General features: G+C 33.9%; 1 pseudogene; it reads left to right on the top strand.

Annotated features, from left to right (window-relative positions):
- Positions 1–21,247: 21,247 nt before the first annotated feature.
- On the top strand, positions 21,248–21,363 carry LOC112480879 (annotated as a pseudogene).
- Positions 21,364–24,275: the final 2,912 nt, after the last annotated feature.

Raw genomic sequence — 24,275 nt, 5'->3', positions numbered from 1 at the left:
GGATTCCTTAGAATTTTCTACACAGTCATGTCATCTGCAAAGAGGGACAGTTTTATTTATTCCATTGCAACATGTATGTGTTTAATATTTTTCTTTTCCTTCTTCCCTTCTTTCTTTCCCTCCTTCTTTCCTTTTTATCTCATTCAGTGGCTAGAATGTCTATGTTGAATAAGAATGGTGAGCTGACATCCTTTTGCCATTAAGTATGGTATTAGCAATAGGTATTTTGTAGATGCCTTTTATCAAGTGGAAGCAATTGTCCCTCTATTCACAGTCTACTGAGGGTTTTTTTTTTTTTATTATGATTGGGTATTGGATTTTGTCAAATGCTTTTTCTGCATTAGTTGATATGATTATATGATCTTTCTTCTTTAGCCTGTTGATGTGGTGGATTGATTGATTTTCAAATGTTGAACCAGCCTTGCATACTGGAATAAATCTCACTTGGTCATGGTATATAATTATTTTTGTACATTGCTGGATTTGATTTGCTTATATTTTGTTGATGACTTTTGCATCTAAGTTCGTGAGACATATTGGCCTATAGTTTTCTTTTCCTGTATTGCCTTTATCTGATTTTGGCATCAGGATGGTATTAGCCTTGTAAAATGAGCTGGGAAATATTCTTTCCTCTTCTATTTTTCTGGAAGAGATTATGTAAAATTGGTGTTAATTTCTTAAGTGTTTGGTAGATTTATCCAGTGAAACCATCTGTGCTTAGATTTATTTTTCAGGAGCTTTTAAATGACTAATTCAGTTTAGTGTTTGCAGAACTATTCAGATTGCCTACTTTATCTTGGCTGAGTTTTAGCAGCTTGTGATTTTTAAGCCAATTTCTTCTAAGTTGTTACATTTAGTAGCATAAAGTCATTTGTAGTATTCTTTTATCACTGATGTCTGTAGGATCTGTATTAATAGCCCCTGTTTTATTCCTGATATCAGTAATTTGTGTACTCTCTCTCTTTTTATCCGTCAGTCTTGCAGAGATTTATCAATTTTTATTGATTTTTGTCAAAGAATCAGCTTTTTGTCCCTTGATTTTCTCTTGTTTTTCTGTTTTCAATTTTATTGATTAATGCTCTAATCTTTATTTCCTTCCTTCTGCTTGATGGTATCAAAAGTTTATTTTTTCTATATTTATATTTTTCATTTTAAAAGCTGTTTTCTGAATTGCTATGATAGCCTGTCCATAAATACAATTTTAATCGTGTCCAATACTGAATAATTCTTAAATTGGTAACAATGGTTAGTGTTTAACTGTTCATGGTGACCAAAAGTTTAGATAGAAAATAGGAAAATCAGTCAATTGGCATCTAATAAGTTCAAGTCCTATTTCAATCTTTATTTGAAGAGGTTCTGGATACTTACAAGTATTCTCTCTTAACCTAAAAAGTCACATAAGAGGAAAATTTGCAACATAACTCTAAATCACTGTGCATAGATATGTTGAGAGCTAAGAAAGTTCTATAAAAGGTCTTTCTCCCAAAGAAGGACAGGGAAACTGCAGAGTAGAAAATAAACTGGAGAGAAATGAATTACCCACACAGGAAAGAAGGGATATTTTAGCTGAAATATAGCTGGAAAATTTAGGTAGAGGTCTTACACGAGAGAAGGGAAAAGGCAGAAATGTCTGAGTCAGAGAAAGATCGCTCCCTGAAGAGAAGTGAGCTGCCAAAAAGAGCAAGAGCTTGCAACTGAGCTAAGCTGAGAATAAAAGTAGAAAGAAAAGAAGACCTTTCTTTAAAAAACATATATGTTTTAAAAGAAGTAAAGGGCAAGATAGAAGTAAAAATACTTCTTTAGTTAATCTTTAAAAGATTATGAATTTAACTCACAGTCCCTGTCTACCTAAAACTCACAGTCTAACCAATTGATTCTATTTTATTAGATTGTTTTAAAGTATATCTCTCTTAAAATACATGTTCATATATTAGTTTATATTTTAATTGCTTAAGAGGGATCGTGTTTTTAAAATTACTTTTAAATGTATGGGAATCCCTGAAATTTTAGTCAGGGTGTTTGCCTTAACAATTATTCCCATTGAACTATGGTGTGTTGGATTTTCTATAGTCTACAGGACTACATAAGTCTCCTGGAGTACAAGGACAATCAATAGGTAATTTTATTTCACTTTTAAAGTTAGCTCTGGACTTTAGTTTCTCCCAAGTCTCTGAAGATGTCCTGCCTCTATTTTGCTTTCTCTTCCTCTTTCATCTCCCTAAATGTGAACCTTTGTCAATGCTTTGTCCTCAGGCCTTTCCTCTTCTAGTCTTAAATTCTATGATTTCTCAGTCTGGAATGTCTGCCTCTTCCTCCTTCCCCCTCTCAAAATCTGTCAAACTCCCTAGTGCACTTTTAAATCCAGTTCAGAAGTCACCTCCCCTGGAAAGCCACTGCTAAGTACTCTTTCCATTCCTGTATATATTGCTGTGCTAACACCAACCACAGTGCACTCTGTACTTCATTTTACACTCACCTTCCTAACTGAACTTGATGGCAGAGATTTGGGCTTTATGACTCTTATGTTCCAAGTTTCAGGCACAGGGAAAGTGCTTGATAATAAATGCTCTTGAATAAATGGACATATATATATATGTAAATTAGCAATGGCTATTTAATAACTAGTCACTAAAATAGTCAGTATATTTAGAGTTCATTTTTTCCTTCTGAAATAATACAAAATCTTTTTAAAAAATATTTTAAATTCATATGCTTATCAATAAGGCTTAACTTTTGAAAGAATATAAACCTAAGCAAGAAATGATGCCTTTTGCTTGGGTGGGGGGGGGGGGAAAAATCTATCAAGGGAATGAGAAGACAAACAACAGACTGGGAGAAAACACTTGCAAAAGACTTAAAAAAAACAACAACCCTCACGAGTGCTTAAAAATGAGCACAAGACCTTATTAAAATAATAATGAGATATTGCTACACACCTATTAAAATGGTCAAAATCTGGAACACTGACCGACGCCTAGTGCTAGCAACGGTATGGAGATATAGGGACTCTCACACATTGCTGGTGGGAATGCAAGCTGCTGCAGCCACCTTGGAAGACAATTTGGTGGTTTCTTACAAAACTAAACATACTCTTACTATATGATCCAACAATCTCACTTCTTGGTATTTACCCAAAGGAGTTGAAAACATATCCACACAAAAACACTTACACAGGAATGTTTATAGCAGCTTTACTCGAAATTGCCAAAAACTTGGAACCATCCAAGAAGTCTTTCAGCATTTGACTAGATAAACTGTGGTACATCCAGACAATGGAATATTATTCAGCACCATAAAGAAATGTTGTCAAGCCATGAAAAGACATGGAAGAACCTAAGTGAAAGAAGTCAGTATGATCACAACTATATGATATTCTAGAAAAGGCAAAATAATGACAGAAAAAAAAAAAAAACAGGGGTTGGCAGGGGTTAGCGGGAATGAGGGATTGATAGGCAGAGCATAGAGGATTTTTAGGGCAGTGAAACTATTTTTCATATTGTAACAGTGGACACCTGCCATTACACATTTGTCAAAACCTATAGAATTTGCAACAGCGATTGTGAACCCTAATGTAAACTATGGACTTTGGGTGCTAACAATGCATCAATGTAGGTTCATCATGTGTAATAAATATACCACTCTGGTGGGAGAGGTTGAGCCTGGATAAGATTGTGCTTGGTGCGGGGGTAGGGGGGAAGTATGTGTGAACTCTGTACTTTCTGCTCAATCTTCTTAAACTTAAAACTGCTCTAAAATAACGTTTATTAGGAAAAGAATAATATCTGTTCTACATTTTTAAAGTAATTAACATAAAAAAGACAACACTATTGCATAACATAGTGTAGAACTTTGCTGCTCAAAGTCTGTCTGTGGACCAGCTGCAAAGGCAGCACTTGGGACCTTTTTAGAGATGTGGAAGCCCAGGTCTCAGCCCAGATGTACTTAATCATACACAGTTTGTGTTTTAACAAGTTTCCCTAGTCATTCGCACACAAATTAGAGTTTGAGAAGCACTACCGTAGAAGGCCAAAACTGAAACTAGGAGGAAGAAGAACCAGGTTCTTTTCTTACCTCATCCACTCACAAGTTGTTTAGCACTGAACTGCGTGTTTCTATTTTATAAATCAAGAGGCTTGGCCTAGGTCAGAGGTTCTCACCATGTGGTTGCTGGACCAACAGCATTAGCATCACTTGTGCTTGTTGCAAATGCAAATTCTGCTGAATCAGAAACTCTGGGGGCGAGCCCACCATCTGTGTTTTAACAAGCCCTCCAGGTGTCCCTGATGCGAGCTAAATTTGAGAATCGCTGGATGATCTCTAAAGTCCTCTTCAATGTCAACATTCTACGATCATTTGGAAAAAATGTAAATGTCATGAGATCATGTATATATGTATAAACTTGAAACTAAATCCTTATGCACTTTAAACAATTAACTAGCATTCATTCCTTTTCAGATAGTGCTGTTACTTATTTAAAAATATTTCTTATATTGCTAGAAATTTCTATTGAATTTTTCAAGCAACAAAAGCTGATTCCTTAGATTTTAATACAAAGAGAACCACTGATTTGAAGACACCCTTCAGACAAAAGAAACTCTTGCTGCCCATTAAGAGATAAAGATTTTAATTTGACATAATGGCTTTTTTCCCCTTTCGTATTTAGTAAACCACATGTTTTTAGTGCCAGGAAGGCTGGCTAGGGTCATTTTAATTATCGTAATAACCACTAAATGCTGAATATGTTTCATTCATTCAAATAAGAAAATCTGAAAAAAAGCAAACAATGTAAATTTTAAATTGGGTTAATCACAGAAAAGAATGCCATGTTCACATATTAAATTGTGAATCACGAAAGAGCTAATAGGAATCAGTAAGGAAACATAAAGGCGATAACTTCTTGTCTTGTTCCAGGAGGATAAGAGAATTTGGCTTCATTTGAAGTTCTGTCAAGAACAACACAGATAAGCACTATTTTTAACTCCTATTTTTATCATAAGAGAATTCACAATATAGGAATCAAACAGCATTTTGAAAAGGGGGAAATGGGTACATAATCTAGGAGCTCAGTTTTCATGATCAGATAGTTGTTAATATTATTTGGGGGTAGGCAGAATCTATATTTCAAGATTGTGGGTACAGGGGGCCATGCTTGTATTCACTCCATGAGCAGAGCACCCACCAACAAAGTACCAAGGAGCCTTCTTTCCTGGAATCGGACTGTAAACTATTTCCTACAGATAACAAAACAGTACTGGGGAGATGATGCATTTTTGTGCTTTAGGCTTAATTTACCTTAACCATTTCATTTCTGATATGTAAGCCCTGAGGACCCATCACGGTGATATCAGTTATTGACTCTGACACTGATTTAAGCTTTTAGATTGTAGCCACAACACTGCCATTTTTTTCTTCTTCTAAAGACACCCATTCTCTTGGTCTTTTGAGCCTTGAATAGAGAAATTCCACCTTTTCTGGCCAAATTTTCAAAGAACTTCTCCATTTTAATGAGATATAATTGATATTTTGCCTCTTCTTTTGCAGAAAACAATTTACTGGTTTAAACACAAATCAAACAGAAGCATTAAAAATAGGAGGTTCTGAAGGGGACTTGAACATCTCGTCTAAAAGTTTTGCTAACGGCAGTAAATTGGTATGAATTTGATTTCCTATAAGGTGTCTACCTCTGTAGCCACTCTACCTTCCCAAAGGGAATGATGTGTTTGGAACACAAAGGGCACAGGGTGAAGTGTGTGGAGGGGCAAAGGATGTGACACCGAGAGTAGAGCTGCTGAAATAGGCTCTGCTGAGAAAATACTCAGACAGGCATCCAACACCCAAAAATTCATCCTCCCAAATCCCAAGAGAATAGCCCAAATAGATGAGAGAGAGAGAGACATGGGAAAAATAGAGAGAGGTAGGATAAAAGAAGGGACTTGGGAGAGGAAATGGATAAAAGATAGAGGATGAAACAGAGAAAAAGGGGAAGACAACAAATAAGAAGGTGAAGAGAACAAGGGATGAGAAAATAACAGAGAGGTCGTCAATGGGAATCTGAGGAAGAGCCCCAGATGGAGAGGAAGCAGAGATGGGGAAACGGTAAAAGGAAGAGGGGTGAGGTGGGGTTGGGGGTGGGGGTGTTTATCTTGGGAGAGTCTTCCTGGGTGTGGTCCTAGAGATTTTGTCTAATGAAGTTAGATAGCCTACAGAGCTTCTCCCCAGCATGTGTCTGGCAAATGAATCACTGGCATCGATGAAATTAGCTGAGAGCCAGGGCTATTCTCCTGAGATACATTGTTTTCCTAGAGTAGGAAAAGCCACAAAGTGAAATTTCTCTGCTGCAGTCATTGGAAACTAGTTAAAGAGTAAGAGGCTGGATTCTGCTACAGTATTGTCACATCCCAATTAGCATAAAAAATGCCTCAGCCACTGTATAATTGTTTTCTTCATTACATTTCCCATAATGGAGTCTGGGTCACTGCAGGACATGCTGGTGGAGATCAAGGGCATTCCGGTAGGATTTACACAAGTCTCCCTGTCGAGGCATGATGATATCTGTCACAGCCTCACTCACAGCTTTATGTTTTCTATATGATGAATGTTTACTGCATCCTTATAATACTTGTTTTTAGGACATAGGCCTAGTGGGAAATTTTGGGACAGAAGTTTAGATGTTTCTGTAGTTTTATCTATAGTGTAGTAAAATTGAATTCATTTATGTTCAACCTGATGATAAAATGTATATTATGTATTTATTGATCTCTTTGTTATGTTTGGGTTATTTATATATAAGTTGCTAAAGACAATGGGATTTGTCATTGGTATATTTTATGATATCAAATTTCTTCTCCCAGCCATTTCATACCTGTTGGCCCTAAGAGAAAGTCTTTTATTATAATGAGCTGAATATTACTTCATGTAATTTGGAGTCTATAAATAAAAATATGCCTTATTACATTTTTACTGCTTTACAAACTCAAAGTTAATGTCATTGATTACTTTTTAATAATTGTACTATTCCCTATATTTTAATTTGTTTTCAGATTTTTTTTTTTTGCTAGAAAAAATGCTAGAAAATAAATGATTCCCAATAAAACATCAGTTAAATAAATCTTCAAAAGACTTTGATATTTGTTAGCAGTAATTCCTACATAGGTAATTTGGAATGTGTTCAACATAAGTGTGAATCATTGATATATAATCCTTGAGAAGATGTTGAAAGTCTCTGTAGAAGAGAAAGTACCTTAAAAATAACCATATAGCATCTGGCTCACACCTGGAAAAGTAAATTTTATAGTTTAATACTGTGATAATTTTAACACTCTAACACAAACTGTCTTTGGATTTTATATTTTCTTATTTTAGACTTTCTCCTACCAAAACTAATTTGACTGTTTTCAGCCTCTTTGTGTATAACAAATACCTGAAATAACAATGGTGGAGAATTGGTTAATTACACTGTGGCATTCTCTGGAATACCAAACAGAGTCAGCTATGTGTAAACGTGTACGTTTCTGTGTTACTGGAATGCTCAGAGGTTTGGGATCTTCACTCTCCTTAAGTCTATACAGTTTTCAGCCTAAGAGCATGAACCTATACTCTAAACTTACATGTAAAAACCTGTTTATGTAGAGGAGTAACATGTCAAGTTCTTTCTAAATAACACAAAAATGTTACTGAAGGCCAGTATGGTATAATTTTTTTTTTCATTTTTATTGCTGAATATCATTTCATGGTGTAACTATGCCACAGTATATCCATGTTACTATTATGGACAATTTGGGACTCTTACAATAACACTGCTATGAACATTTTTGTCCACTGTTTTGATGCATTTCTGCTAGGTATATGTCTAGGAATTAAATTACTAGGTCTTTGAATAAGAATTTTTCAGGTTTAATATATATAGTGAAGTTTTGTAAAGCAATTGTACTGATTTACATTTGCACCACCAAAGTACAAGAGGTCGACATTCATATCAACACTTGATACTGATAATCATTTAAAAATTTTTAGCCACTTTGGTGAATGTGTTTTCATATTTCAATGGGGTTTTCACTTGCATTTCCTAATGACTAACAGGTTTAGCACATGTTTACAATTGTTGGCCACTTGGATATTTTCTATGGTGTCTACTCAAATTTCTTAGCCATTTTTCTATTGTGTAATCTGTATTTTTCTTTCTTAATTGTACGAGTTTTACGTGTGTGTGTGTGTGTGTGTATGTGTATGTGTGTGTGTGTGTGTGTGTGTGTGTATGTAAAATCTGGATATGAATCCTGTGAGATATATGTATTGAAAATGTCTTCTGGCTTAACCTTTCACTCTATTAATATATATATTTTTTTATTAACAGAACTTAATTTTTATGTAGTCCAATTTGTAAATCTTTTTTCTTTAATGCTATTAAGTTCTGTTTTAAAATATCTTTTCATCCCTCAAGTTCAGAAAGATGTTCCCATGCTATTTTTGAGAAACACTGGTGCTTTACTTTTCACAGTTCGATCTACAATTCACCTGGAATTGATGTTTGGGTGTGATGTGAGGTGAGAATCAAATTTTCATATTTAGATATCCAATTGATCCATCACCAATTATTGGCAAGACCGCCCGTGGGCAGGACCAGTATTGTGATAAATCAGATTTCCTACGAGTATGGGCCTGTTTCTGAATTCTCTGCAATTCCATTGATTTGTTTCTCTTTTCTCCTAATTCCATATATTTTTTTATTAATTGTAGATATATGATGTCTCGATATACACTAGTATAAATTTTTCAACTTCGTTATCTGCAAAATTTTCATGGCTGTTTCTTACCTTTGGCATTCTCATATACATTCTAGACTTAGATTCTTTATTTACACACACACACTCATATACATAAATGGTAACTATGCAAAGGTGATGGATAAGTTATTTAGCTTGATTGTGATCTTTTCACGATGTATACACATATCAAAACATCAAGTTATGCCCCTTAAATACACACAATTTTCATATATCAAAGTTATCTCAATAGAGTTGTTTAAAATTTAATTTATGGATTTAAAATATTTAAATATATGGTATGTGGTCTTTTGTTTGCATCTTGACAGGGCCTGAAAAATGTGAAGTAGGTCTCTTCTTGAAATTAAAGACCATGTCTTATCCCCACCCCAACCGTAATTAAATGTCAAACACAAGTCTCTTGCACAAAATAGGTGTCCTCTCTCCCCAAAATATTTAATTAACAAATGTACTCTTGTCGAGTGAACTTAGTGAGACTATCAGATATTTTAAAGCTGGTAAGCCTTTTGACACCTCTAAATTATACTTTTAGATATAGTGATATTTAGGCACTACCTACTCCAGCCCTAAATAAGGTCACTGCATGCTCAGACGCTCTGCCAAGACATGTACTTCTTCCCTCTTAACCACTTCCTTCCCCAATAGCTCAGGCACTCCTTCAGAACCCATCTCTTGGGGCTATCAGATTAAACTGAGCAGGAAAACTGGTAGAAAGGTTAATACGATTGGATCCCAAACTTAGAATGGTTTAAATTCAAGGGTTTAGTTGCTAATTTTAGTCCCAGGGTAGGATATTCAAAGAGTAGACTGTGCCTCTGTTTAAATAATCTTCCTTAATGCTGATGTAAAGTAAAATAAATTAGTTTTAAAATGTCCTGGAGACAGACAAAAACATTTTTTTAATTTTTGGTTTGTGTGTATGCCCACTCAGACTGGGTATAGATGAACGTAGCCACATAGAGTAGCCAGTTTAGGAAAAAAAAGAAGACCAATACAATTTCGGGTTTATTACAAAATGTAAAAAATATGATATAGACCTCCCACTGAGTTGCTCTGAATTAACCAATTTTTACTTAACCACTGTGGCACTTTTCTTTCTGTAACTCTTCTTCCTGCCTACTCCCCACCTCTCCATCATCCCTTACCCAGAAAAAAGAAGTTTTAAAATATAAGAATCATAATAAATTTGATTTTAAATATCTTAACTTGTTTTAGTGCTTCAGCCTAAATTCTTTATTTAGGTTCAACATATTATTGGCATCCGGGCACATGAGACAGCCTTCATTTTGGAATTATAATCCTTATTTAGTGAAATTCTTTCATACACATAAATCTATATATCATATTTTCTTCTCTGAAGTAATGAAAAATACTCTTGCAGGGTTTCAACTCTCAAAATGTCCTGCTTTGGGATTTTAGTGGACTTTCTGCTTTCCAGCACAGCACCTTATATTGAGCAAGACATGCTTTCTAAGCCAATAAGAACAACAATTGCCTCCATGTTTATATACAACTTAGACTCCTTCAATCTTGTCTTCATTGTGCATTTTGCCACTTAAGGCAAAGTCAAGAACTTCGATTTGCTTATATTTATCTATTGCTTGCCAAATGATCCTCTGCTCTAAAATTCTCCAACCCCCCACAAACCAGGATAAGAAAAGAAGTTTAAGTTATTCTCGTTTGATGCCTTTATTTGGTTCTTTCATATTTCTGAGGCTTACTTTTCATCCATAAAATTAAAAATAGAAGTGAAAGTCATCTTTGTTTTTCTAATTAAACCCTCATTTCATTAAATTGGATTTCACTGGCAGGACTTAAAGGCATAACCTTCCACTTATTATCACCAGCCTTTATAATTCCTGCAGTCTTTACTTTTGTAGCAGATGATTGTGGTTTGTGTTTTTTTGTTGTTGTTTTTAAAATATATGTCCCTTACTGTTCTTTGGAACATGGCCATTGTTAACATGGAGGCTATTTCATACTTCCAAGTTTATGTTTGCCAGATGCTCTAGAATAAATTACTATTCAAAACATATTTGAATCCTTTATGTTTTCATCTATAGTTTAAGTTTTTTACCCAAAGACCTATGAATTTATAAAAGAATTTTCTACTTATACATTTAAAAATTAGTGACATGCATATGCAAGACTTTTTTCTGTCTATATATAATGATAGAGGCATTAACTCCACAACTCCTGTGGGTCCCTAGTCACCATGGTATCTGAGGCCTAGAAAAGTGGGAGAAGAATTGCCAAGACACAGGGGAGCATTGTGGGGTTTCCATGCTCCGGGGGCAAGGCTAAAGATTAAATCTTTAGGATTTTGGCTGCGTGTACCAATGGTCAACCCAACATCCGTTATCAAACAAGTATTATGATTCCACAGTAAAAAGAAGTTGACAATGAGATATTTTTGGTTACCAAAGCTCTATGTCTCTGGCAAAAAAAAAAAAAAAAGGTTTTGATGATTCTTAATCAACAAACTTTTTGTTGTTATAAATGCTTATGTTACTGTATCATTTTGTTTTCTTAGCAAATGCCAATAACTTTCACAGAAGCATAGCCAAAGAAATAAGAAGGTGAGAAATACCTAGCTAGTGGGCCTCAGTAGGAGTCAGAGAAGAACACAGGTAGTTGCAGGTGCTGAGTACAGTTTGAAAGTCCAGTTAAGCTCCCAAAAGACAAGGTAGCCTGTGTATGCAGTCAGGAGAGTAGCAAAGCCCAAGGGAGAGAGCATCATGGCTCACTCAGCAGGGAGGCCATATTCAAAAACAGGCAGGAACTCAGAGGCAAGTGAGATGCTCATAGATAAGTAAAAATTATAGCAGAGCTACCATTTTGGAATTGCGTACTAGAGTTCCCAAAAGCAAGTTTGGCTCCTGGGGCAAGCTGACAGAAAGGCACACAAACCAATGGACACATGAAAGAAGGTATTTCTGTTTTACACACACACTGCTCTTGAACAAACAAACTCCTGCCCTTGATCTTGATTCCCAGATTTCATCTATCTCCAAGAGGGACTGGCAAAGGGAGTTAGTTGGAGAGGGTTTGCTGGAGAGGGTGTGTGAAGTTTAAAAACATAAACATTATTAAAAATCATTTAAAATGTTTGTAACACAAAGCGAATTCATACACAGCCACAAAAATTGGCCTCTGACTTGTTAAACGGCTTAGGCCTTCAGTCTTTATCGGTGTTGAAAACTAGGGTTAGGCTGTGTCTCCTGCCCAAGGTCACATGTCTCCAGAATGAAGAAGAGGAACCACCACTTTGCACAACTAGAAATCTAGAGAAGTTCTTTGCACCTTGCTCCTTCTGCCTTACTAATTATACTGGTTGACAGCAATAAAGTAAAAACTCATGGCTCTTGAGTTTGCCTATGACAGAGCACATTGTTAAAATCTCAAACAAAAAAGGAGTTTCCACGATCCCACTGTAATTCGGAGTTGAATTGCATAATCTTTGATTTTAGAAGAAGAAAAATTGCATTTAAGACAACAAGAAAGCATTTCTTTTCCTTATGGTATTAATGGAAAAACAGATTTGGGACTCTTATTTGAGAGTGAGGGAGAAAACTGAAGTATTTACCTTCTTTTAAGATAAAGCAACATCGAATCAAATTTTGTTGATTTTTAAAAATTTAGTCCTAAATTGAAAAAGAGTAGCATATATAAAAACCTGGAATCATTTAAACTATATTTTCATATTTCTAATTTTAATGAGAAGTATGCAGATTAGGGCTGGCTTAATTTTTTACTTAATAGATAGGAAAATGTTATTTAAATCCTTCCTTTTCAAAGTATGGCCTGTAGACTTACAGCATTAACATCACTTGAGAGATTGTAAGAAATGAAGAATCTTGGGCCCCAACATGGACATATGGATCAGAATCAGCATTTTAACAGATCCCTAAGTGACTCGTGTGCACATGAAAGCGTTTGACGCAATGATCTAAATTAACCATTCACCAAAGGCAATATCAACTAGGTGTTGGACAGCCACTCTTCCCTCCAGGAACTGCATATAAACTTGCAAGCAAAGTAAAAATTATGTTTGCTATGCAAATATAACTTCAAAATGAGTTCCCTAATGCTCCCTTCAAACATTCTGGAACCAACCCATATTTCTTTATTTCTACATTTCTTTTTCTGAAATACTTCCTAAGGTAATAGTTTCACTTTTTGCACAAATTCTTTTGCCTGTGACTTTGGAAGCTTGAATAACAGCTATGGAAAAATAATAGAAAGAAGTAATTGAGTTGTTTATAGGGAAACAAGTAAATAGTGAAACACAAGGCAAAAATAGCATGGACTAGAGAAATAAATACCTCTTTATATTTATATGTATATATTGTTTATCTAAATATGAAACAGATTTGTTTATCTAAATATAAAAATGATGTATGCTAATACTTTTTCATAGTTTTTGCTAATTAAAAATGGTAAATTCTCAAATGACACACAAAAGTAGGAAGAATAAAATAAATAGGTTCAGTAACATCATCATAAAGGGATACACTGCTTTTGTTCTTTTAGTGGCGAAGCATCCACTGACCCTTCTCCAGGTAATAACAAGACCACAAATTTTCCTTTAGGGAGACTCCTCCTCTCTCCCCTTGCCCCATCCAACTTTTAGGCTACAAGCTATAGGTATTATCCTGTATTACCTATGGATATTGTAGATATATGGTGGAACATATGACCCGGCACACAGCTCTAAGCCAATAAGAATCTCTCGTTGTCTAGATGACACTGTTGATTTGGTATGGGCACCTGTCCGAAGTTGAGCCAACCAGGCCTAATGAACCCAGAACTTTCAACTGAGTAATCAGAAAAAAAGACTCTTTCATGCTAGTGTTGAAATGGAGAGGAGGAGAGGCAAAAACTGTGGCAGTTTTGTCACCATGGGAGGGATATCGGTCTGAAAATAGAGCCACCAGAGAGAGCAGAGAGAAACTGGCTCTTCCTGATGATCCTGGTTGAAGCCTGAAAAAGATGTGCCTGAAAGCAAACCCAAACTCTACACTTTGTAGCTATCTGAGCCAAAAAAAATTCCCCTTTTGCTTAAATCAGTTTGGACTAAGTTTTGTTATTTGTGTTTAAGGGAAACGTGACTGATACAGGATTATAAAAGTTTGTATATTTCTATGTGTACCTCTACATAGATAGATCTTCTTAAATATAATTTCATACTCAGTTTATTCTTTACCTACTATTTTTAACCTTCTCAACCAAAAAATATGTCATGAGCATCATTCTGGGTAATTATATTCAGATCTGTATTGTACTTTTATTGGATATGATGTTCTACAATTTTTACTATTGTTTATATACTTTAAAGAAAATACTCATACATATATATTAATTTAACCTCTACAATGGTCTCCTTGGGATAAATTTTTAGAAGTGAAGTTATTAGACCAAAGGTATCTAATTTAAGACATAATACATACTCCTATAAGGCCTTCCAGAAATCTGTACCATTACACTCATCCCTGTAAGATTTGGATGCTTCATTCAGTGTTCCCCTACAGTCACATAAACATCTATTAATTTCATGAGTGAAAAGTAATACATATATAATTTCTTTTCTATTTCTCTATTGGTGAGAGTGACTATTTTCCACATGTTTATCAGTCTTTGTATTTCTCCTTTTCGAACTGCCTGTTATTTTTTTTACTCACATTTCTGTTGAAGTGGTTGATTGTTCCACTGATATGCTAGAGTTCTTCATATATTAAATGTGTTAACTCTTTCTTATGTATTTGCCAGCTTGTATTTTGTTTTTGGATTTACTTCAAAAGTTTATTTCATGGTACAGAAAGTTTACATTATTATGTAACCAAACTTATCGAAATTTAATTATGGGCCCGAATTACTTTTACTGCTTAGAAAAAAATTCTCCATTCTAAGATTATAAAATTATTCACCAATATTTTTTTCTATTATTTTATGTTTTCTTTCTTTTCTTTCTGATACATATAAAAGTTATTTCCCCATAAAAGATTCAGCGATTCAGCTTTCTCTTTCCCAAATATCTAGCCAGTAATCCCAACATGATTTAATGGAAATTCTATTTATCTTTCCATTAATTTGAAATGCCATCTTGTCATATACTTAACTACCACATGTCTTTGGGTCTATTTCTTACTAGTTTATTATGTTTCAATTCAGACTGTTTCTGTGCCCCTTGTAGCAGTTCTACTTTAGATATCATAATTTATAAATTTTGATGTGTAGTAGCATAAGTATTCTTATAGTTATTTTTTTTAGTCCTTCCAAATTTTCTTGGCTTTTACATTTATCTATTTTTAAAATTAATTTTAGAATAATTTGCAAGTTCCTGAGAAAATATTGCTTCAATATTAAATAAACATACATGGATTATAGATTATTTTGAAGACAGTGACTAGAGGAATAGCCTTAAAATACTGAGTTTTTGTAACCCAAAACATGACATGTATCTTTAGTTATTAAATTATTTTACTGTCATCCTTTAGTAGACTTTTTAATCATTTAATTTTAATCACTTAAATTTAATTTTTTTCAAATTTTAGAAATTTAATATTTCTTAATCAACTTATTCATATAGTTTAATTTTTATTTTTTGTTTTTATTACTATCTTGATTACAACTTTCCTTACATTATCTTTTTTTTGCAAATTTTGGATTATTACATGCTAAAAATATTTATAATTTTGGGAAGATTTAAACATTTTTTAAAATCTGGAAGAGGTCCTGAATTCAATCAAATATCTTTTAAAATCAATGTGATTTGACTGATTGAAAGAAATGTATTTCTCAATTTGAACTGGATACATTCTAGAAATTAATCTCATTTGGTTATGTTGTATTACTCCTTTAATGTACTGCTAAATTCTTCCCTGCTAATATGTCGTTCAGAATTTTTGTGAAGAAAGAGTGAGGAACAGAGATGGGGGAAAAGAGAGAGAAGGAGAAAGGGTGGGAGGGAGGGAGGGGGAGAGAGAGAGGGAGAATCTGTTCTATGTTAGTATCACACATATGCTGGTGTCATAAAAGAATTTAAAGAGAATTCCATATTTTATGTTGCTCTGGAACAAATTTAAATCATATTGGAATAATCTGTTTCTTGGAAGAATAAAAAATATCACCAAAGACACCTTCTGTGTCAGAAGCTTTTGGAAAATTTTGACATTCACAATTTCTTTCACAATTTGCAGTGTATTTCCTCTTGAAAAAAAATATCTAAGTTTTAAAAGTTTTTAATATGAAGTTCTTCAAAGTATTTTCTTATGCTGATTTTCTCATTATCTGTAGTCATTTTCTATTTCATTGCTTATTTTATGAATTTGTGTTTTTCTCTCCTTTATTCTCATATTTAGCATTGGTGAATAACTTATTATTTGTGTTTGATTTTTTTCTCCCACAGAACCAAGTCTTGAATTCATTTATAAATTCTAACATTTGTCTCTTACAAATTTTTGCTACTTATTTTTAAAAGTTCCTTCTGCTTTACTAAAGTTTAGTTTGGTATTCATTTTTCTAGCGTAATAAGTAGCACCTTCTTCATTTGTTTCCATTGTTTGTTTTTAGCACTGTAAATGTATGGTTTTTAAAATTTTTTCTTACTCTTATTTTTTAGACATTCTGTAATTTTGATTTTGTTTCTTTAACCTGAGAATTATTTAATAAAGAAGTTTTGTTTTATTTCTGATTTTCTTATTTGTTTCTAACATTAAATGCATTTTGGTCAGAGAATGTTGCCTATAATATTTCTACTTTGGGGAACTTAGTAGTTTTATTGTTTCAGAAAATATAAGTTCTGTGAATACATATATATATATATGTATATATATATTTTCTGAAACAATATATATGTATTTTATTAAAAATTAACCCATGGCAGAGGAATAAGGGAGGAGAATGGGAGTATATTTTCCCACCCACCCAAACTGTGGCCAACTGGCAGAAAATACCAAACATGTCAATGTGTCACCCAGCTCTGGCTCAAAAGGAAAGCAATAGCCTCCATTCCTGTTTACTCCCCAAGCACCCAAATGCATTCTAAGAATTATATCATTTTCTCTACAGGTTTGCCTTTCTGGCTGTGTGTGTGTGTGTGTGTGTGTGTGTGTGTGTGTGTGTGTGTGTGTGAATCTTCATGCATACACACATGTCTGCTAGAAAAGTATTGTTTCAGTCCCTCTGTTCACATGTAATCAACATTCCCATTCTCTTCTTACACTGAATTTTGGAAAGCAAGCCCTTGCAGTGCCCCATGCTTGCTTTAATTAGCCAAAGAATCAGTATCAAGAGACTCTAACCCTTTAAAGGGACTTCTTAGGGTGGTATGGTGAAGAAGTTTGCATGGGAACAGAATGATTTAGGAGCACTGCAGTGTTTTTTTTCTCTCCGCTTTGGAAACTGAAAAGGTTGTTTCCTTTTTTTCATTTTTTTCTTGTTACTGTTAAATTTTATTAACAATATATAAAGTATTAGAAATCCTTTGGATTTGATTATGATTTTGGTCCAGAAAATATGTAATCCCCAATGAAGAATATATTAAAAGAACCAACTCCTTTCCAAAACTGTAGTGATCAGATGTTAGTATATGAATAGTTTTTGGCTTGGCTAGGAAACTTGTCCCCTTTTTTTTTACTAAAGCTATAAACTTTAAGAGTAATTTGTTTCCTTTATCAGTCAGGGTTCTTGCAAAAATCAGCTGGCACATTCAAATAAGATAATTTGAGGATTTTTTAAAAAGAGACCTTTACGAAAGTGTGAGCAGGGTATAGGGAAATCTTAAGAAATGGTGGTGTTCTTGAAGAAACACTAGAGAACCACTCCCACCCTAGGCCTGAGAAGGCAAGGGGAGGAAATCGCTACTGGAATAGGGAAAAAAAGAACTGGGTGAAAAAAGTCCTAGACTAGAGCTGGGCTCTTCAGTTATGTGGACAGCTCAAATCAACCTGGAAGGAGGAAATGGAAATTTATGTTCAACTCTCCCTCTCCTCCTCCCTCAGGCCTCCTGCTGCACTCCCATTGGTCAACCCTACTAAATCTCTCAGGGTCAGGGAGCCCGTGATGCTGAGTGTAAGTCAGCTTCCTGCTACAGAGCATGGCAGAAAGGGTGAAGGGGCAACTGGAAGCGATCAAGCACCTTTCTAGTAAAATCAACAAACATCTCTTGAACGATTACATTTGAGGAATTCCTCATTTCCAAAATTTCATCGTCTATATAAATTAGAATACAAGGAGCATTTTCCCATGAAAATTGAGTCTCGAGATTGTAGGAAATTATTATAATAAAGTGAAAGAAACTTGACATTTGCAATCATGAGTATTCCAATACTGACTTCATCACATACTAGTTGTACGATTTTGAACAAGTCACTTCTGATCCTTAGTACTCAATGGTTTCTATCAGAACAATGATGATAGTCATGAAATTTTTAATTTGTTCACAGAGTTATTACTAGTATAAATTATTTACTGTATAGGAAAATACTCTGTGAACTATAATAAACCTTAATTATAATTCACTTTGGAAAACTTTCTCTGAAGCCATGACATTTTCAACCTTTTTACAAGTCAAATTTTCGTCCTTTGAAAAGGAGGTACTATTGTCAGTTGTTTGGTTGCTTAACAGTTTAGACATGTGTATCTTACGGAAGTGAATGAGTGCTCAGAGTATATACAAAGACTTTCTCCAGGGAATTTCCAGTGTCATTGATCACATCAAGGAAAACTTATAAAGAATGTCATATAGAGAGAATGCTTTGCTCATTAATTACATATAGTTATTCCAGAGAGGGTCTGGCTTGCCAAGAGTACTGCTGATTTGGCTCTAGCTAGGGAAGGAAAGAGATGATGCAACAGTCACTGCACTAAGGTACTGTTTCCCAGCCCTCTCCCTGTGGAACTCTGAGTGCAATCATAGGTAGCTGGGGATGTGTACACTGGGACTAGTCCAGCAACATGAGAACATTCTGATTTGGGAGACTTTAACAAACTTTTCTCAGCTGACAATACAAGTAGACAAAAAATATGTATGAAGTAGACAAAAATGCAATAAAACAAAACAAACAAAAATCTCTGAAAGGAAAAAGGAAGAAATCAAAATAGGAAAACATATTCACTGTGAAATTTAAAAATATACAAAATGATGATGATGATAATGATAATAATAATAAAATCTAGGCTTAAAAATATTTAATAAATAAAAATTACAAATGAACTAAATAGTCAAGATAAACTAGAGAAATAATAAAAAACACACCCAAAGAAAGGATTCAAAAGATTGAAATAGAAATTAATTAATTAGAAAATAAGCATACAATAGAATATATGTATAAAGTCAAATGTTGCCTCTTTGAAAATATTGGTAAATAAATCTTTGGTAAACTAAATAGAAATTAAAACACTATTAAAATGATAAAGAGATCGAAAACATAAATACAGGAAATTTTTAAAAGATAAGAGACTATTTTTACACAAAGTATTTTTTAAAATATAAATGATTGATTTTCCTAGAAAAATATAAATTAATAAGAGTACATCAAGAAATTAAAAACAGAATAGACCAGCAGCATAGACAAAGTAGAAAATACAGTCAAAAACTAGGACCAGAACATTTTATGAATGTTATAAAATCAGATCAGAATATTTTTAAAAAAACAAAACAAAACACTAGACTTTCTCTTATAAAGTCAGATGCAAAAACCCTAAATAAAATGTTATTGCTGCTTTTTTTATTGAGGTATAATTGACCTACAACATTATATTAGTTTCAGGTGTACAGCAAAATGATTTAACATTTGTATATACTGTGAACTACATCTAATTAACATCTATCACCACACATAGTTACAGAAAATATTAGTACTTTTAATGAAGAACTTCATTAAAAGAGTAATATACATAATGATCAAAATGGTTTAACATAGTATTGCTAAACATTAGAATGGTAATAGACAAATAGGCCAAAGGAGCAATATAGAGAATCTAAAGTCCAAAAATCCAATTACATGTGTGTATATGATGAACTATACAAAAAGTGGTGTTGGAACAATTGATGTTCTTAAAAAAAAATTTAGATTCCTACTTCATACAATTTTGGAAAATTCAATTATAATAACAGGTTAAGCATAAAATAATATAAATATATATTATGAGCAAAATAGGATTAAACTAATAATGTTAGATATTGGGAAATTAATAATTAAATTGATCAATAGAACAGAATGGACAATTCAAAAACAAATTCATATCAGAGGGTAGGGGGGAGGGAGAAGGGGAGAGGTAGATGAGGGAAAAAAATTTAAAATTATTTCTTCAATTTAAAAAATAAACAAATAAATAAATAAATAACATTCATTTGGGAAAATGATGTACTATACGATAAAAGGTGCTTGGACAGTTAATCATTTATTTTACAATAAGAAATAAATTAAAATTAGGTCTCTACTTCATCCATGCCAAATATTTAAAAAATAAATTTTAGTTGAATTATTAAGTAAACTTAAGATAAAACATACAAAAGAACTTTGAAAGAACTATAAGAAACAAGGTAGAATAAATATATAGACATATATATATTTTATGTTCTCAGGATATGAAAGACCTTATTGGAAAAAACACAAAACTCAAAATTCCTGGTGAAAAACAAAAGTTTTTCTACATAAAACTTATAAAACGTTTTGGATGTTTCAGTACTGGCATGGCACAAAAGCTCCATCCTCATATGCCCCATCCCTCTTACTGATTATGACTACAAATTGAACAAAATATAAAAGACAACAACTTGAGGATTCTGAAAAGTAAACAAAAGTAGGCAGATTGTGGAAAGAAGTCGAAACTTTCATAAGTGATTGCACAGGGACAAGTTTTTAATTTTTTTTCTCTAATCTCTTGTAGTTTTGCCCTAATGGCAAACCCTGATCTTAGAGTGCTGCAGCAGCAGCCATACTGGAAGTGGCTAACACTCCAAGAAATAGCCCATATTTTTGGCCAATGGAGTGAGGAAGACGAGTTTTCAGGGGCTAGAGAGTGAGAGAACTCAGAGGGGTAGTTGGAGAGGTGCATTCTCAGATTCTCAGTATGAACCTTTATAATTGCAGGTTCCTCTCTGAGGCATGGGAGATTTTAATCTCTGCAAATGATAGAATGAATAAGACAAAAAAAAACCTGTAAAGATATAAAATATCTGAACAGCACTATCAATTATCTTGACCTAATTTATAGAACACTACATTAAAAAACCAGAGAATACACATTTTCTCTTCTGAATGCTCATAGACTATATGCAGGGCCATATAACACATTTTTATAAAATTAAAAGGATCAAAATTATACAAAGTGAATTCTTTGACCACAAAGGAATTGAATTAAAAATCATTAATGTGGTTCCATAGTATAGCAGTTAGCACGTCTGCTTTACATACAGAAGGTCCTGGGTTCACGCCCCAGTAGAGCCAAGGTCCATGGTTTATGGCCATGCCACCCTGAATAAGCCCGATGTCTGATCTCGGAAGCTAAGCAGGGTCTGGCCTGGTTAGTACTTGAGTGGGAGACCACCTAGGAAGACCAGGTGCTGTAGGCATAAATAATAATAAATAAATAAATCAATAACAAAAACATATGTTAGGAAAATCCTAAATATCTGAAGTTAAATAACAATCACCAGTTAAAGATGAAATCACAGGAATAATTAGAAAATATTTTGAATTGAATGACAACAAAAATACAACATGTCAAAATGTGTTAGATACTGCTAAAGCAGTGGTTAAAGGGAAAAGCTGCTTTAAATAGTTATATTAGAAAGAAGAAAGATTTAAACGCAATGACTTAAGTTTCACTTCAAGAATCTAGAAAAAGAAGAGCAACGTAAACCCAAAGTAACTAGAAGGAAAGAAACAATAAAGAACAGAAATCAATAAAATAGAAAATCGACAATAGAGAAACTTAGCAAAGTCCCAAATTGGCTCTTTGACGAGATCAACAAAATTGACAAAATTATAGCCAGATTAATCAAGAAAAACAGAGAGATAATGTAAGTCATTGATGTTAATAATTTAAAAAGGGTTATCAACACCACGGATATTAAAGAACAATAAGACAACGCTGTAAATAACTTTATGTAAAAACTGGAATATAGAGATGAGTAAATACATTTCCAAAAGATACAACATACCAAAATTGACTTAAAAAATAAATAATATAAATAACACTACACTTGTTACAGTAATTTACTTTGTTATCAAAATCTTTCCAAAAAGAAAATGTCCAGGCCCAGATGGTTTCACTGGCGAATTCTATCTAACACTGGAGGAAGAAATAAATCCAATCTTACCCAAATATATAAAAAATATATATAGAGAGAGAAAAATGTATCACCGCCCAACTATTTAGCAAAGCCAGTACATATGGTCAATTGGTTTTTGGCAAAGGTGCCAATGGAGTTCAGTGGGAAAAGGAATGTTTTTCTAACAAATATTGCTGGATTGAATGGATATCCTTAGGGGAAAAAGTGAACATCAACCTCACATCACATGATACCAATGTTTAGCTCAAAAGGATCATAGACACAAATATAATACACGAAATGAGAAAACTTCTAGAAGAAAGCATAAGAGAAAATTTTTGCAACTTTGGGGTAGGGAGATATTTCTTAGGATACTAAAAGCAATGAAGCATGAAAGACAAAATAAGTTGGATCTCTTCAAAACTGAAAACTTTTTCTTATTAAAAGACACCACTAAGAAAACAAAGATGCAAGCCATGAATGATGAAAAACTATTGGCAAATCAGGTATCAGACAAAAGACTTGTATCCAGAGTACATAAAGCACCTTGTAAGCTAATTAGAAAGAGTAAAAACCCAATAAGAAAATGGAAGATTTGACGAGATACTTTACAAAAGCTACTTTACAAATAGCTAATAAGAACATGAAATGATAATCAATATCGTTAGTCATTAGAGAAATGCAAATTAAAACCAAAGCTATACACTCATCAGAATGGCTAAAATTAACAAAACTGACCATACCAAGGGTTGGTGAGGATGTGGAACAACTGGAACTTTGGAAGTACTACCAGCAATTATGTAAAATGGTACAATTACAATGGAAAAGATAATTACTTAAGCACTGAGCCTTATCTACCTGTTCTCATTTATAGTGAAACCTTTTAAAAGAGTTTGTATTTGCTCTCCAAATTCTCAGGTTCTATTACTGCTTAAGTTAAGCTTTTTAATCCTATCTCTTCACTTAAACTACTCTTGCCAAAATGACCTATGACCTTGCTATAGACTAAATATCTGTGTCCCTCCAAAATTCATGTTGAAATCCTAACCCCCAATGTGATGGTATTAGGGACTGAGACCTTGGAGAGGTGATTATACCATGCACAGGATTAGTGTCCTTATCAAAGAGACCTCAGAGAGCTCCCTCATCCCTTCCATCATGTGAAGATACAGCAAGAAGACAGATATCTATGAACCGGGAAGTGGGCCCTCACCAGAGAATCAGACTGTGCCTTGATCTTAGACTTCTCAGCCTCCAGAACTGTGAGGAACAAATAACTTATTTATGTTGCTTATAAGCCACCCAGTGTATGTGTTCTGTCTTAGCCTTAATGCACTAAGACAGAAATTGGTACTAAGAGTGAGTTGCTGCTATAACAAATACCTAAAAATGTGGAAGCAGCTTTGGAAACTAGGTAATGAGCAGAGGCTGGCAGAGTTTTGAGGTGAATGCCAGAATAAGCCTACATTGCCATGAACAGACCATTGAGGGTGATTCTGGTTAAGAGCTCAGAGGAGGAGGAGAGGAGCTATAGAGAAAGCCCTATCTTCTTAGAGAATACCTAAGTAATCCTGAAGAGAATGTTGTAGAAACACGGATTGTAAAGGCCATTCTGACGAGGTTGTATACCAAAATGAGGAACATGTTATTGAAGACTGAAGAAAAAAACTATCCTTGTTATAAAGCGTTCAAAACTCTGACTGCGTTGCATTCTACTGTTTTCTGGAAAGTAGAACTAGTGAGCAATAAAATTGAATATTTAGTTGAGACAATTTCTAATCAAAATGTTGAATGTGTGGCTTGGCTCTTTCTGACTGCTTGTAGTTAAATGTGAGAAGCGAGAAATAAAGATGAAATTGTTAAGCAAAAAGGAAGCAGAACTAAAGATTTGAAAAATTTTCAGCCTATCCATATTGCAAAAATTGAGAAAATGTGTTTGGGAGAGAACACTGAAGGTATGTCTGAGCATCCCTTAGATAAAGAGCTTAGTATGTGTATGCGTCATGGATTTAATCAGCCACCTCAACAGGAAAACTCAGTTTGAACTGAAGAGAAAGGAGATGGAAAGGATGAACGAAGACTGATGGACTCCTGGGATTCTACAAGACAGAACTATAAGTTATTTAACTGTGAATGTGCACTGTTCTTCAGGACAAGGGAAGAATAACCCTGAAGGAGATTTAGGGATCATCAGGCTGCCTCCTTGGTTT

Source organism: Pteropus alecto, unplaced genomic scaffold (genome assembly GCF_000325575.1).
Source record: "Pteropus alecto unplaced genomic scaffold, ASM32557v1 scaffold20, whole genome shotgun sequence".
NCBI classification, from domain to species: Eukaryota; Metazoa; Chordata; class Mammalia; order Chiroptera; family Pteropodidae; genus Pteropus; species Pteropus alecto.
The sequence above is the reverse complement of the archived record's forward strand: the minus strand, read 5'-3'. Positions and strand labels throughout refer to the sequence as shown.